The following is a 13,215-nucleotide window of genomic DNA, read 5'->3' as shown; positions in this document are numbered from 1 at the left end:
ACATCACTACGGTGCGGAAACCTAGTTCAATCACCCTCCCATACTACTTCTGGTGAGACCTCAGTCCGCGCTCCGCGGACTGTTGCTGAAAGGGCCAGTAGTACCAATATTTGCTTGGTTAAACTCACTGCTGAACCTGGGTCAGGCTCCATGTAGCCAACAAATGGTTCTATTGCTGGGACTGAGATCTACCTAAGGGATGTTTGATTTCGTGCCACTAGAACCCAACAAAGAAGGAAATTGAAGAGTGGTTGGACAAAAATATTCATGAGCTCGCGACACAAGAAAATAGAACTCTGCAAGTATCTGAGAAAAGGTCGTTAGATTGCTATGTGCATACGGAAATCCATGGGCTTTTCTTTGCATCCTTTCCTTCTGAGCTGTATGAGTGGATCGCGAGACTAGCTGACAGCTAGGGAAGGTGTAAGCTCAACCAACCCATAGTGTGGACTCCTGAATTAGTACGCAATCTAGAGGCATCAGAAGACAAGATCGCGAGAGCTGTGGACCATTGGCTCAACCAAATAATAGGGGGATTCGTCATTGAGTTCGTGGTCGACATGACCGTGAGCTACAACGAAGAAGAATGACATTTTCTCAAGGGACCACGAGATAAGTACATTAAATCTTTGAATACCTGGATTAAGATGTTGTTATGTGAAAAGTGGTTTATGCAAATACATTAATGTTTGGGACAATGTGGAGTTGAAATATCTACAAAGGTAGCAAGGAATTGGAAAAAAGTCCCCTAATTTTCCCTTCGTGAGAGAGAAAGGAAGAGCTCGCTTGGTTCTCTTTGAGAAGCGCGGTCAGTTTGATAAAGCAGTGCATTCTATAGTTACCACCTCCACCCACGCCACCACCCGCTTCACTTGCCTCACCTCCATCTCCACCCACTCCAACTCCACTAATCCCACAGTTCGGCATGGTGAACGTGATCAAGCTACCCGTATTCAGAGGAGTAGGAAATGAGGACCCGAACTAGTTCTGGTTCATGGTAAGAGCAGTGTGGGAAGCGTAAGGGGTCACGGATGACAACATTAAGAAGGCTACATTGGTGAGTGTGTTGCAGGATTGTGCATTGACGTGGTATATTAAGCACTCTAACGACCACCCAAACACAGGGATAACAGAGATCTAGAATGCGTTGAACAGAGAATTTAGCCTGCTGAAATCAGAGACACAATTAATCATCGGATTTAAAGAGATCACGATGCTCCTAGACAAGACCCCATGGGATTTGGATAGGCGGTTGAAGAGCATGATCCGCGAGGCTAATATGATGCTAACGGATGCGCAACACCGTGCATGGTTTGTGGAATCTCTGACACCGCACCTAAGGATGACGTTGTCACAGAAGAAGCTTTCAACCCAATCTGAAGCATTGGAAATAGCGATGAGGTTGCATGAGACCCCGATACAAGACCCTGGGTTGGGAGTTCAACAAATCCGTGCCCAACTACAAAATCTATTCCTGGAGATGCAAAGTTTGAAGCAGGATAGGGCACCACGACCAGAGGCGCTTGAGGAAGTATGGTGCATAAAATGCAAAGGCTAGGGCCATGACAAGGATCACTGTCAAGTATCCGTTAACTACTTGGCAGGAGGGGGACCAATGTTGTTGAGACTAGAAGCACAGGCAGGGCCAAGTGCGACACCCGCATTATAGTGCGTGATCTGTCAGATAGGAGGAAAACACATGATAGAAAATTATCATTTGCTGCAGAAGTATACACAGACTCCATAGCTGTTATAGCCATTTTTGGGCACTGCAACCCGAATCATACATGTCCATAAACTGAGGGCTCCTAAGTCCCTAAAAGTGTTGCTTCACACCCTAAAGGAACAAGGTCAACTGATTACATCATCTCCCAGAAGTTCTCCACAGAAAACTGCTCAGAACTGGTCAAAGATGGACCATACAGACAACCCAGTGCAGACAGTGCGATGCGTGTCACCTGCTCAGTGTAAAGGGTGCGATGCATACTGGAAATCCCTTCTGGAGGGTGCAATGGGTGAGAGTAGAAAAATGGCAGACACAGTTTGCAAGGTGGATCGTCATGGAATCTTCCAGAAACTTCCCCTGTGATACTTTCCTCTCTGAATTCGCCCAGGGATGAGTAAGAGATCATCAATCTCCAAGTGGAATCAAGAACTATCAGAGAGAGGACACTAATCAAAATCCCAGAAGCTGACTCACCCCCCTGCAATCATCTATATATGGATCCCTCATCCTAGAGATCCAGAGGCTGGAATTTTGTATCTTGTAAGGAAGTGTTGTTGGTTTCTTGCTGGAATATCATAGTGTTGGGTGATCTAAGCTTTTCATGAGGTGAAGAAGGGCTTTCATGCTGGAAGGATGATGCTGGGTCATATCAATGGGTTGTAATCCTCTCTTCTAATCTTTATATCAATAAAGCTATTCAAGTTTTCCTCCACATTCTTGTATGTCTGATTGTATATGCATTTGTGTGGTCAATATATATCTGGTCCTATATTGTTTATGATTGTAGATCCCTGCACTTTGAAGGTATTATGCTGCTTTGACTTTACAGGTACTCTTTGAAGCGGAGTGGTCAAGGGAGAAGCGGCAAAGACCAGTCGGTGAGGAGAAGGGACAAGCAAAGAACCGAGTGAAAGATCAAGGTTGGTATTATTTGATCCTCTCCTATCTACTTCTCATAAAGGAAAACGAAAGTAACATTAATCTGTTTTTTTCTAAGATAGCTACCCATGTTAGTGGGACTAGCAGCTCTGCATAGACACTAGATTTCCCAATAAAAAAATGGTGACTCCACTGGGGAGCGAATAGATTGTTTGCTTGTCTATATTTGTTTGTTTTATAAACTTACAGACGGAGCCTGAAGTTAAGCCAGCTAGCCTTCGAACTACATTTTCTATGCAAGTGCAAAGTAGATCAACGCAGCTTCAGTCTATCTCCAGGTTTTGTTTATAAACTGAACAATCGGTTTGCAAACATCCTAATTGCCCTAGTGGTGGCTCTAATAATCTCATTAGATTAGCCCCTGTGATTTCTATTTACTAACTATCATTAGCTCGGCCTAAATCCTTGAACTGAGCTGCAAACTATGACCAAGAACCAAGTTGAAGTCTCGTCCCTGGACCATCGCACTTTCTCCTCTTGGGAATCTGGATGCATCTCACCTCCCATGTGCAGTAGGTGCGCAGCATCGCACTTTCCCTGTGTTGCAGGTGCACTGATTAGATAAGACCTCTTCTGCTCTCAGATTTTGGTTTCTGTGTTCACTCTTTTCAGCTTTATTCAGGAGTTTTTCTGTATGTGATCAGTATACCACTATGAAAACCCCCTTCCTTTGCATGATTCCACCTCCATAGTACAAAGAATTGTGAATGTTTTTATGTATTGTGCACCATTTATAGTTCTCTTTTACAAAAAGTAGCATAATCAAAATGTCGTCTTTTGATTTGGAAGTGTCGCAAGTGTCGTTTTCAGTCAAAGAAAATAATTCTATTGTTCTAGATGGTCAATTATACAGTTACTCTTGTATTTTATTTGAATTAGTAGATTTTCAAGTGTCAAAAGTAATTTTCAATTCAAAATAGCAAAGTGTCGTCATTATCTTCCTTTCGTTTTTGAAGAGAAATTTATTAGTACTGTCGCTTTGAAAAGATAATTCAGATTTGTACCTAGCATTCTTCTTGTCATTCACACATTATGAAAGCTAAAAACAAATACATGCATGTGCATTTTCATTGAGACTACTTGTTGGTTTGATTTAGGACAGTGCATCTAGTGTGTGCTCTCCGCTCTATGTTGAAAGAATATCATCTCTCTTTCTTTAGTAGCTAGGATTTTCATTGCAAAAAGAAGATTAAACGATTGTTTATCATCTTAGATTTCATTTTAGGAATTGTATATCTACATCACGCGGTGAACCTGAAAGGAAAATTTCTTAAGAAAGATCAACTGTAAAATAAATTCAATGAACATAAAAATGCTTTGGAACCTAATGCACAACATCTAGAAGTCTACGCTAGAGACGTATTCTGGCGTCGTAAACCCTGGTAACTATCGCTTTCATTGTTGGTTGGGTGATTCCTCCTCTTTGAGACGAAAAGTGCCAGTACAGACTTGTGCTCCCATGTACCGCCGAGTATATATTGGGAGACCACAATAGGCTATATCCTTTATCCATAGGAAGCCGTGTCTGCCGCCCTATCGATCGCAATGCACTGAACACAACATTCAGGAAGATTGACTGTAGTACCGTAAAAAGTATTCTGCAGTTTTGCAATTGGTTTGGTAGTCCCTCTATCTAGATTTCCAGAGTACTCTCTTTCGTTCCTTTTCAGACTCCTTAAAGGAAAAGGTCCATCTGAGCACTTGTCACTTCAGGCTCATTAAAAATTGAAGGTGACTAGAGTCATCTTTTGTTTTTTCACGACTCTTAAAAATTGAAAAAACAGGTTGTGTAAAAGCGTCTAAAATTTATTTTAATCGTAATAATATCACCATTCCCGTGTTGGTCTTAGGTTGAGAAAAATGGAGTCCACCAACCAAGGATTTCCCCTTGGAGGAAATCCTAGTCCTTTATCCTCTTGGGGAGATGTTGGTGCACTTCATATGGCCACATTGTCACTTCTAGAATTGACGATTGGCTTGCCAATATGGCTCTTCTCGACCTCCATTGTTCAGAACACCGTGATTCCTGAACAATCGAGTCAGCAACTAGATGATACTAAAGTTACCCCCAAACCTTCTACTTCATCCAATTCTCCCTCTCCTCCTTCCTCTTCACTTAATGAAGCTGGTAAAGCCAAAAATCAAGTAACTAAGAAGGAGAAGAAGGGGAAGGAGAAGAAAGAGAAGAAGAAGAAAGAGCCAAAGGCAAGAAGGGGTAACTGGGCATCATCTAGTGAAAATCCACACATTGCACCCTCCAAGCCTAAATCTCCATGTGTCATTTGCAAAGGAGACCACTATCATCAAGATTGTCCTTGCATCCCTCGGATCTTAAGGGACTGGTCTCCTCGTTTGCACAATCTGGTGTCATCAACCTCTGAAGATCATGTTGAAAGTACACCATCAACTAGTGAAAGCGAAGCATTTGGACAGAAAAGGAAATGTAAATTTCCTTGTAAACTGTGTAAAGGCAATCACGTCGTCCATCGTTGTCCCTTCCTAGATGAAGCTAAAAGAGTCTTGGATAAGCATCCTGCTTCACTGCTATGGCTTCCTCCTAGATACAAGAAACTCTTTCCGAGTCCATCACTAGTTGAAAATCCGACTAACATGCTATTATGGTCGGTTGAAGCATCTATCATTAAAGATAAACTCGTTGAATCCATACCAGACGAAAGTCAAAAGGTTGAGGCAGCAGTCGACCCAGTCTTGTCTTCAGAAGGTCCATCTTCAGATGATACAATCACCGAAGAGAATGAGAATGACACCGTTCAAATTCTTTTCGTAAACACAGACCCCAATGAACATGGGGGAAATCTACCCGTTCCTTTACCGCAGGAAGGAAATTCATCAGAGTCATATCCAGTCGTCTATTCGGTCCCACCTCCAAGCAACCTAGTCGTTTCCTTCGATTGGAACCTACTAGGCAAACCCCATTTACCGGCTAGTGTACCATTCTGAATCATTGTACAAGATTAAAAAAATTTCATGGTCGGTACCATCATAGATGAAGGGGCTTCTGTGAGTATCCTTTCCTCAACTACTTGGAAAGTGCTTGTTTTACCATAGCTTCTGCCTGAGATGAGAAATCTGACAGGCTTCGACAAAGGAACCAGTCGACCGTTAGGGATCCTTCCCAATGTACCTATAACGTTGAGAAGGAAAACCATTTATATGAACGTAATGGTGGTCCAAGGACCTCTAGATTATAATCTACTCTTTGGGCATGACTATATTTATAGCATGGGAGCCATTGTCTCCTCACTCTTTAGAGTAATGTGTTTTTCGCATGAAGGCCGAGTGGTCGAGCTCGTAGACTAGCTTCCGTTCCTCAGCTCACACATAGCTAATAGTCAAATGCCATCCCTAAATGGTCTTTTCACGCAAGGAATGTCTCATCAATATCCAGTCCGTCCACCTGAAGAACGCGAGTAACTCGGAGGGACATGACTGAAACCCAAGGGGCATGAACCCTGGTCTGCTTTGGCAAGGAAACTTCAGGTATAGGGTAGGTTTCCATGAAGGATATATGACTGGTCTGACGCCCGTCTGTATAGGAAGAGAGAGTTAGACCGGGATAAGATTCCTTCATCAAGGTTAGGTGTTTGGAGCCTTTGTCCAAATGGACTAAGCCGAGGAAGTGTTTATGTCTGCTGTGCAGATGGAAACTATCTTGCGAGAGAGAAAACTTCTAAATGGTAACCTGGAAACTTTACTTCACTATACCTAGGGGCATGCAAACCTTTTGTGAGCAAGTGAAAATCAAACAACATAACGATAACTCTATGGTTCCACTGACTTCAGCTGCCTAAGTCAGGTGAGTGGTCGAGTCGACCATTCGTCTTCGTAGGAACCAGATGGCACCAGCAAAGTAAAGGAAACATTTTCCTACCTAACCTTGGTAGTGATCTTGGTAGTTAAGTAGAGGAGCGTAGTTGGTCGTTACTAGCTTGCATATGAGAGGCAATGGAGCATAACTTCGAAAGGTGCAAGCTCCATAAAAATGGAATCTATCGATGAGACATCCTTATTATATGACTGGCATGAGCAGTTTTTATGTGAAGTTCAAGCTCATTAAAAATTAAACCTAAGAAATGAGCAAATGTTTCCCCCAGAGTTTAAGCTCATTAAAAAATGAACCAATTTCCGGTAAATAACCATTGTGAATGCATTATCATCAGCTTTTGAGCCTTGGTCGTGTTCTCATCATCACCTCCACTCTGTTTTAGCCGATCATTCACCTCCATTTGATTGTTTACCCCTTTTGAGGAATAGCTGCAAAGAGTGATCCTGTTAGCCATCCTTGTGACACTGCCGTGATTGGAAAATTCCAAACCTTACCTGGAATCAGCTACTACTCGAGATTATCACTCGTTCCTCAAAAAACAAGTCTCCTTTAAGCTCTTTTCATCTGACTCGTAAAATATGAAAAGATTGCCGAACACTTGGCCTCTCCAGCTCGTTAAAGCTACCGGGAGTGCTATCCCTCCTTTAGATTTTAATCTTTTTGGACCTAAGGGATTATTACACAAAAAGATCGAGCGCTTGTTTTATTCGGCTCGTTAAAATTATCAAAAATTCATCCCTTTCATATTATTTTATACTTTTCAGACTTAAGGGATTATATGACGAAAAAGGATTATTGGAGTTTCTTTTACGTCCCTTTCAGACTCTCTAAAATTGAAAAGGACCAAGTTATCTTTGTCGTCAAACACGTTAAAACCAATAGCGACAAACTTGTCCATATAGACAAGAACGAGTCTCACTGTCGCTAGGCTCATTAAAACATAGTGACGGGTTTGCTCGAAGGGAAAATTATAGAACAAGCATATGTTATCCTCCTCAAGCTTGATAAAAATAAAGAGGTACTGGTCAGAAATGACTGGGGAAAAATTGGGAAGAAAACTTGAAGAAACTTTATTGGTAGCAAGCCGCTCTTGAACATGACACTTTCACTCTACGTCCGAGTTGGGTTGGGTTATTCCGTTCACCGGTCATGTCACCATTGGTCCATCGCACCATCCATATTTGGGGTTAATGCTACCAATCCATGTCAGTGTTGCCGGTATGTTCAAGAGAAGTCGCTCAGAGAATTCACCTGTGTCTCATCCGCTGTAATACATTCATGCTCCATTCTTTCATGACTGCCACCCTGAACCCTGTATCATCAAATCGTTTTCACCTCCAAAATCATTTACTCTGTTCTGTGTCGTAGATGTGGGATTCATTAAGGCCTTCCTACAACAGGTCGCTTCTTGTTGACATCAACTCATTATCCAAGAAGTCGACTTAGGAACCACCCTTTCAGTACTTTGAAGCTTGCATGCCTCAATGGCAAGTTTCTCACTTCCGGCGATAGGTTTACATCAATGGCCTTCAACCGAAAGATTTTGTGTGGTGTTCGACGCCAAGTACCTTTTCACACCACGCGAGTTGTACTGCAGTACCTTGAGGGTCATCATCATTATCGGTGATTCCTCTCGCACCTGTTAACAACTTACATCATTGGCTGGTAATCAGGCGATGTCTTTCCATGTTCGACTCCAAAACATCTTTCACATGGATCGACTTGTACTCCGAGTGAAGATTCAATGAGTTTGAAGACCCTGGATCTAGTTTCATCCATTTGGGCTGCAATATATTCAGGAAAATAAAGACATCAAATGTACATCATTGCTGCACAGATGATCATCTGAATCAAAGGATGATGGCTCTATCAGAATCATCAGTCTGCCACACAGACGGTTGTCTGTCCTATGTACATGAAAATGAATTTATAAAGTTGAGCATGGGAATACCCGCCTCAGCTAGATCATGAAAATATTATTGGAATAATGTATTCTATTGTATCTTATTACAGGTCGCCTTCCATCTCGAAAAACTTCGGATCCTCATGATAAAGCATTTCACCCAACATCAAAAGATTAACGACCTCATGCTTTAGGGGGCAACTGTTATAGACATTTCTGGGCACTGCAACCCCAATCATACATGTCCATAAACCAAGGGCTCCTAAGTCCCTAAAAGTGTTGCTTCACACCCTAAAGGAACAAGGTCAGCTGATTACATCATCTCCCAGAAGTTCTCCACAAAAAACTGCTCAGAACTAGTCAAAGCTAGACCATACAGACTGCCCAGTGCAAAGGGGTGTGATGCATCTCACCTGCTCAGTGTAAAGGTTGCAATGCATACTGGAAAGCCCTTCTGTGGGGTATGATGGGTGAGAGTAGACAAATGGCAGAGACAGTTTGCAAGGTGGATCATCATGGAATCTTCCAGAAACTTCTCCTGTGACACTTGCCTCTCTGAATTCGCCCAGGGATGAGTAAGAGATCATCAATATCCAAGTGGAATCAAGAACTATCGGAGAGAGGACACTAATCAAAACCCCAGAAGCTGACTCACCCCCCTGCAATCATCTATATATGGATCCCTCATCCCAGAGATCCAGAGGCTGGAATTTTGTATCTTGTAAGGAAGTGTTGTTGGTTTCTTGCTGGAATATCATAGTATTGGGTGATCTAAGCTTTTCATGAGGTGAAGAAGGGCTTTCATGCTGGGAGGATGACACTGGGTCGGATCAATGGGTTGTAATCCTCTCTTCTAATCTTTATATCATTAAATCTATTCATGTTTTCCTCCACATTCTTGTATGTCTGATTGTATATGCATTTGTGTGGTCAATATATATTTGGTCCTATATTTTTTATGATTTTAGATCTCTGCACTTTGAAGGTATTATGCTGCTTTGACTTTACAGGTACTCTTTGAAGTGGAGTGGTTAAGGGAGAAGCGGCAAATACCAGTCGGTGAGGAGAAGGGACAAGCAAAGAACCGAGCAAAAGATCGAGGTTGGTATTCTTTGATCCTCTCCTATCTACTTCTCATAAAGGAAAACGAAAGTAACTTTAATCTGTTTGTTTCTAAGATAGCTACCCGTCTTAGTGGGACTCGCAGCTCTGCATAGACACTAGATTTCCTGATAACACCAGCAGCTGTTTTGTAATTTCTGTAGGTCGGTAGGCCATGACGAGCGCACTTGTTGTAGTTACGAGCTAATGATGGATCGAACCCCAGCCTATAGGATGCAGATAGAAAGACGAGCCCTCGACCCAGCTGCGGGGATAGTGCGCATTGGATTTTAGGGGCGAGGTCGAGGTCGAGGAGGAATGGGACCAGGAAGGGGCCGCGGGCAGTTGATTTGCTACAATTACAGAGGACTAGGGCACTACGCTTGCGATTATACTAACCCAATGAGAATATCTTATTCGTACTCTTACTCAATTTGATCATGAAATGATAGATTGTCCTACGTTGATCACACAAATGCATGATAAAGGGGTACTCCATCCTGCTCCAACTCAAAATATCCAAATGATGAGGTTGGAACTGTGCGAAGAAGACCTAAATGTGAACATGATGCTCAGAAGTGGTGCGACCATAGGGAAAGATAAGGGGAAGCAGCTTGAGGAACATACATGGGTTCGCAAGGCTCCTACAAAGGAACCTAAGTTTGACTTGCAACGCGAAAAGGAGACACTTATTGAAGCTAAGAAGAGCTTCACGGAGGCCTCCACTTCAAGTAGTAAGGACCAACTAGAGCTAGGAATGGATCCTTCCATGCTTACTACCATTCTGGAGACATGCATGAAATTACTGTGCGACAACAACGCAGTTAAGGGACTACAAGAGCTGATCACTAGGTGCACAGTGTTGGGAGAACTGCGCGTAGTCTGGGAACTGGGAAAGAATACATTGTGCACTGGGAGGAAATGAGATTTACGGTGCAGATTGGTGAATACGAAATGGATCCAGTAATCCTGGACCTAGGGTCAGATGCGAATGTGTTACCTAAGCAAACCTGGGAATGCATGGGTAGGCCCACGTTGTAGTGGTCCCCTATTCAATTACGAATGGCGAACCAACAGAAGATTTTTCCCATGGGGAGGTTGCAAGGAGTAACAACTGATATCAAAGGCGCGAGCACATAGATGGATTTTGAAATGGTAGAGATTTTCGATGAAAACAATCCTTATCCTATGTTGTTAGGAATAGACTGGGCGACTAATATGAATGGAGTCATCAACCTAAAGAAGAGGAAGATGATATTCGAGAAAAAGTCCCTATGCGTAGTAGTCCCGCTAGACCCAACCGAAGGAGCGTGGTACACTGAACCTGTGCACGACAATTAAAGCGACGATGTGTTGGATTGTATTTTCCAAATAACTGCATAAGACCAGGATCGGTTGAACCCGACTATAGATGGAAGAATCTCGTGGGAGTGTGATAGCGCCTGCACTTCGGATTCAGACAAGGAAGTAGAACGCTGGCAGAACCAGTTGCATGAAGTGACAACGGTGAATTGCAACATGATGATTAGATCACTGCGGTACATGACGATAGAGGCAAGGGAACTGTGAAACACATGATGAGGTGATAGCTGTGGATGAATTCTTGGACAAATTTGAAAGTGGAGTACTGGAACCGTAGTGGTACGCTACGCTAGAAGGGGCACTATGCTCAACAACTTCACGAGGGTGGAGTACACATCCAGAGACCATGGTGAACTGGCGTGAATGTAAAAGGCAGATGTGATTATGAGTTGGAAGCCCCCAGCGCCGAATGAAAATCAGGTAGCCAGGATAGAGAAGATTGTGCACTCACCCGTGTCGATGGGTACAGACATGCGCTGTGCCATCCACCACCACACACTCCAGACTAAGGGTCGACACTCAGAACCAGCCGTAGCAACAGGAAAAGCTAAGTGCACCACAAACATTCCACATAGAAGCATTCAAGAAGGTATGTGGGATCCTAAACAATATTCACTAGGCGAGATGAACTCATTGGGACCTGCACGTACCAACGATTCGATGTGCCCATAGGGTCTTGTACAAGCATGTAAGCGCAGAGATGATCCAAAAGAGGATGGGCAACATCTAGATCATAGTTTTAGGAGGAAGGAATACTCACGTACTTAGAACAACATGTGGGAACCAAGACAAAGGAATTATGCCGCCGCGCGGGGGTCAACCATATGCAGATCCAAGAAGCCATTCGATAGAGGACCCGTAAGTTTCACAAACTCGAAGATCGGGTACGACCAAGGAAGAAAAGTGAACTGGATCCCGAATCCATGCAAGCATGCTGCATCAATAAGCTATGATTGATAGGACAAGATATGGGCTGAAGTATGACTACAGTAGAACCTTTCCACCGAAAATTTGTGGCTCTAATACCATGGTTGCAACCGCACATTACTAGACAAAGTAACCAAGGGAGCACACCACATAAGGAAGAACACGTGGCGATGACTGTTGCAAGGAAAATTGAGGAGTGCACGTAGGGGGTTGCGCTGCTATGTGGGTAGGTAGGGAAGTGACTGTTGGTGTCACTGTTCATGACAAGAGTTCCAATTTAAGGAAAAAATGAGCGGGCGATGGGCAATTAAGACACGAATTAAGAGCTAGATTTGGGACGATCTACCGCCAAGAAGACATTAATGACTCAGAAGTGGGGGAAAGGGTCGAATTCAAATCCAAAATATGCTATAAAACCACCAAGGCTAGCCACAAGGAAACACTTGATTGTTTGATAATTGAGCAAGTACAGAGAAATGAGCACCGTGTACTCTTACCACCCTCAACTGTAGACACGATGACGATTGTGAGAACAAGAGTGCGATTCGCTGAAGTTACCACGGAGCACCATATGGACCATGAGGAGCCTAGAGAGGTGGAAGCTGCACTAGAAGTTCCAAAATCACCACACATGCCACGGCCATAGAAATATAAGCAAACAATGGGGCCAATCAGTGTATCACCACGAAACCCATGGTTTAGCAAATTGTCAATGGCAGAGAAGGGCAAAGCTGTCACCATTGAAACGGAGGAGGAGGAGGAGACTTGCAAGATCTGATTGCCTAAATTGAGGTGCAAGACGATAAGGCAGAGAATGTATCCCAAGTGCCTTCTGTGATAAAGTTACCTCCCTACATCCCCCAATGGAAGGGGAAAGCCAAGGTACCGAAAGACCTAGAGGCCACGAAGAGTACACTCTAGACCCCACGCCTTCCCGATGAAATAAGGTTTGAAGGTCCGTCATTAGGACGGGTACCTACTATGAAGTTCAAAGACTGGGACCTCATGGATAGCGAGAAGTTCCCACAATTGGCTGTGAAGAAGTTAGTGAAGCAGAAATGGTTACACGGTGTGGAGAGCTGGGTTACCCCATCTACGATGGATACCCCACTACCACTGTGTGCCCATCACCATTTTTTTCATCCGACAGCTGTTGTGCCTGGTGCATGATGGGTATCTCTGGCTAGAAGAGCCGATTCCCATCACAACCAATCTAATTCACTGGATTTCTCGACTTCCAGTCAACGGAAACGACCCTGCAGCCATAGCAGGAAAGAGCAGTGGCTTGGCCCTCGCAGAAGCTATGAAGGCCAGGTATAAGCTAGAAAAGAGAATGAGAGGGTACGTAATAGCGAGCATCAAAGACCAAGAGTTGCTCATAGCCACCCAGCTATTGGTTGGCAAGCTAAT

At 43.5% G+C, this 13,215-nt stretch overlaps 1 pseudogene; it reads right to left on the bottom strand.

Moving 5' to 3' along the window:
- Positions 1-12,546, bottom strand: part of LOC149189643 (potassium channel KOR1 pseudogene) — a 134,224-nt pseudogene extending 121,678 nt beyond the window's left edge.
- Positions 12,547-13,215: the final 669 nt, after the last annotated feature.

The sequence above is a fragment of the Pinus tabuliformis genome, chromosome 3_1 (genome assembly GCF_031772625.1).
Source record: "Pinus tabuliformis cultivar Carrire ecotype Pingquan chromosome 3_1, CPIR1, whole genome shotgun sequence".
NCBI lineage: Eukaryota > Viridiplantae > Streptophyta > Pinopsida > Pinales > Pinaceae > Pinus > Pinus tabuliformis.
This window is presented reverse-complemented; position numbering and strand designations above follow the sequence as displayed.